We start from the raw sequence: 3873 nt of genomic DNA on the forward strand, positions 1-3873 counted from the left end.
GGCATAACTCAGGATAGAGGACGAATTAAGACTTGGGGTTTGTTTTACTAGATAGAGTATGCCCCAGTGTAGTGCCTTTTGGGGTTGTGGTTTTTGAGAAAGTTATAGTTTTTTTTTAATTAAGTCAAATATGCCCCATTATAAAGATAGGGCTTTTCAATTTGTTGCGGCTGCGCAGTGGCCGCCAGCAGGGGGTGTACGGAGAGAGGCTTCATATGAGTGTACAGGCATGGCCGACTTTGAAGCCAGTAGCCCAGACCCCTCGCCGCAGCCGCCAGCATGCTCAGTTACAGGTACACACAGCCACTTTCAGATTTGAGGAGTACCCAAGACACTCCCTTGGGGCCCGGCTAGTACCAGGGGCCCGGCCGCGGCATCCGCCGATGATAGAACAGCGCTGCACATTAAAAGTACATCTGTGCAGGCCAGGCCCCAGCAGGCTGTCGGCGCACATGATCGGACAGCTGCCGCTCGAAGCCTGCACCTGCTCGCCCACATTATGCTCCGTCAGTCACAGACAGAGCGGATTTTATGATGAGCGATAGAGGCGGTCGTCCTGCTGTCACACATAATTGATCACAGGCACTGCCTCACTTGGCCTCCAGGAGCCGACCGCCGCCTCTCCGTCTCCTTTGAGAGTTCTCTGGCAGAATCAGGGAGGCGCCGCCAGCAGGATTCTGGACGTGCGGCCCCCTCCCTCAGCAGCCGCTTCAGACTGACTTCTCCAAGTTGCCGCCAGGTCACGCACTGCCTGGACCTCCTCCACAGCACGGCTCTCTTCTCTACAGTGGGCCTGCTATGTTCCCTAACAGGAGACCCGGCCAGCACAGCTCGTCTCTCTAGCAGGCCTCTCACGGTCAGTGAGTCCCCTTTCATAAATTCTCCTCTGGGGAGTGGCGCACGCAGGGGGGGTTTCCGAGTACCTGGAAACCCCCCCTGATGAGCCGAGTTATCTTTTTGAGACAGAGACACAGGAGACACAGCTGGAAGAAAAAAAAAAAAAAAAAAGACGCGATCGCGGGGTGCGGAGCTGCAGCAACTACAGAAAGCTAAAGGCCAGTACTCACGGCCCGATGCAGCTCTCTGCTTACAGTCATGAATGTCCCGGGCCGGCAGCTCCCTCCGTCCTCACACATTCGCCCCTCTGCCTCCAGCCCACTGTGTACACTATATGTAAGTTTTACTGTATATGTAAGTTTTACTTTGTTTCTGTGTGTATTTGTATGATATGTACAGTATGTATTTGGGTTTGTTTGTGCTTGTGTATGTAAGTATGTATGTATGTGTGTTTGATTATATGTTTGTGTATGTGTATATATGTGTGTTATATGTGTGTGTGTGTGTGTGTGTGTGTGTGTGTGTGTGTGTGTGTGTGTATCTATCTATCTATCATATATATATATATATATATCTATATCTCTATCTATATCTATCCGAGCACCAGAAGTCCTAGGACATAGAGGCACAGACCGCACTTCAGCAGCACAATTTAGAGAACCAGTCCTCCACCAAGGTACCAGTATACCAGTAGCACAGCAATGGGTGAGTTCTGACTGCCCCTTCCCACCCCTCTGTGTGCCCGGCTCCCACCCCTCCCGCTGTATGTCCGGCCACCCCCTCCCTCCGGCTCCCCCCCCCCCCGCCCCGTTCTGTGTGCCGGCTCCCCCGCTCCTGTCCTCGTTCTGGGTGCCCGGCTCACCCACTCCACCCCCCTATGCTGTGTTCTCGGCTCCCCGCTTCTTCCCCTGTGCTTTGTGACCGGCTCCACCCTCCGAGCTGTGTGCCTGGTGCACTCACTGATCCTCCCTGCAGCCGCCCGGATATGTTCATTGACAGCCCTCCCCCTTTGATTGCCTCCCCTCTCTGTCTGTGTACCTAGCGCCTGGGATCACTCTAAAGAAGGATGGCCATCGGTGTACACCTCCATGCCTGTTCCTGCTCCTTCTCATCAGGTGAGTGCTGCCCAGATTGTTACAAGTCGCCCCCTGTACAGTCCTCTGCACCCTATGTGTGTCAGCCCCACCGTACAGTCCCTCATGTTGCCCACCCCTGTACAGTCAGCACCCTGCGTGTCAACTCCTTCAGTACAGTCTCCTGCACACTGAGAGTCGCTTTCCCCCTGTACAGTCCCCTGCACCCTGCGTGTACAATCCCCTGCGCCCTGCATGTCGCCCCCTTCAGTACAGTCCCCTGCGTGTGGCTTTACCCGGTACTGTCCCCTGCGCCCTTCAAGTCACACACACCCCCGTACAGTCCCCTGCATCCTGCATGTCGCCCTACCCCTGTACATTCCCATGTATGATGCCCACAGACCCGTACAGTCCCCTGCACCTTGTCTGTTGTCGCTCCCGCCCCCCCTTGTACAGTCCCCTGGCCCTGAATGTTGCCCCACTTACAGTACCCTATGCCCGCATATTGTCCTACTTACAGTACCCGACGCCCTTTATGTTGCCCTCACTACATCCCCTGCACCCTGCGTGTCGACCCCTTCAGTACAGTCCCCTGCACCCAGCGTGTCGCTTACACCCGTTACTGTCCCCTGCACCTGCGTGTAACCACCCCATACAGTCCCCTGCATCCTGCACCTTGCGAGTCACCCCTCCATAACAGTCCCCTGCACCCTGTATGTCGCCCCTAAACAGTCTTCTGCGCCCTGTGTGTTGCCCCCCTGTATAGTCCCATGCGCCCTGTGTGTTGCCCCCCTGTATAGTCCCATGCGCCCTGTGTGTTACCCCCCTGTATAGTCCCATGCGCCCTGTGCATTTCCCCACTGTACAGTCCCCTGTGCCCTGAGTGTTGATCCCCCGTACAGTCCTGTGTCTGCGTGCCGCCCCACCCTGCCCCTGCGCCTTGCTTGTTGCCCCTTCAGTACAGTCTCCTGTGCCCTGAGTGTTGCTTTCCACTCATATATATTTATTTATTTATTTATTTTTATATAGGGGTGTGAGGGGAACCATTGATCTGCTGTCATACAAGCAATGCATGCTGACAGGAGTCGTAGAAGAACGCTCACAGCAGAAGAGCCGGTGACAGGCAGGGGAAAGACAACCTGCCAGTATCTGTGGAAAACAGCGCTCCTCAGGAGAGAGAGCAGATCTAGAGAGCTCGGTATGTGTGTGTTGGGGGGGGAGCGGTATTTAACACACATGCAGCACATGACACTCATATACACGTGCAACACCTGACACACACAAAGGCAGCACCTGACTCTCATATACACACATGCATAACATCAGACACACTAATCTACACATGCAGCAACTGACACACACACAAGGCATTTAACACGCACAGAACCTGACACACACATATACACTCGCACCACCTGACACACACACATACACTCGCACCACCTGACACACTCTTATATACACGCGCATCACCTAACACACACATATACATGTGCTGCACCTGACACACACACATAATGTAGACGTGCAACACCTGACACATGCACAACAGCTGGCACACTAATATAAACATGCAGCGTCTGACACACACATAGACAGGCAGCACCTGACACATACATAGACGTGGCATTTAATACACACACAGCACCTAACACACATACACTTGCAGCACCACACACACACACACACACATATATACATGCACAGCACCTGCCACTCATATACACCCAAAGCATCTGCCACTCACTACATATACACACAGCATCTGCCACTCACACACACATACACACAGCACCTGACACACATGTATATACACGCAGCACCTGACACACGTATATACACGCAGAGCACCTGAAACACACACACACAGCACCTACATATACACGCGCAGCACCTCACAGCCACACACATATATACACGCGCAACACCTTATACACACATATATACACGCACAACACCTGAC

The 3873-nt window shown here is 53.5% G+C and overlaps 1 long non-coding RNA gene across 2 annotated transcripts in view; it reads left to right on the top strand.

Annotated features, from left to right (window-relative positions):
• The first annotated feature begins 225 nt into the window (after positions 1-225).
• The window catches only part of LOC135046417 (uncharacterized), a 4307-nt gene continuing 659 nt past the window's right edge, over positions 226-3873 (top strand). The window contains exons 1-4 of one of the 2 annotated variants that reach the window (XR_010238737.1): positions 226-1173; positions 1445-1542; positions 1880-1952; positions 2940-3873. The exon at positions 2940-3873 is cut by the window's right edge and continues 659 nt beyond it. This is a non-coding gene — a long non-coding RNA (uncharacterized LOC135046417). The remainder of the gene's footprint in view (positions 1174-1444; positions 1543-1879; positions 1953-2939) is intronic. The other variant, XR_010238743.1, reaches the window with a different exon arrangement.

The sequence above is a fragment of the Pseudophryne corroboree genome, chromosome 2, assembly GCF_028390025.1.
Source record: "Pseudophryne corroboree isolate aPseCor3 chromosome 2, aPseCor3.hap2, whole genome shotgun sequence".
Lineage (NCBI taxonomy): Eukaryota > Metazoa > Chordata > Amphibia > Anura > Myobatrachidae > Pseudophryne > Pseudophryne corroboree.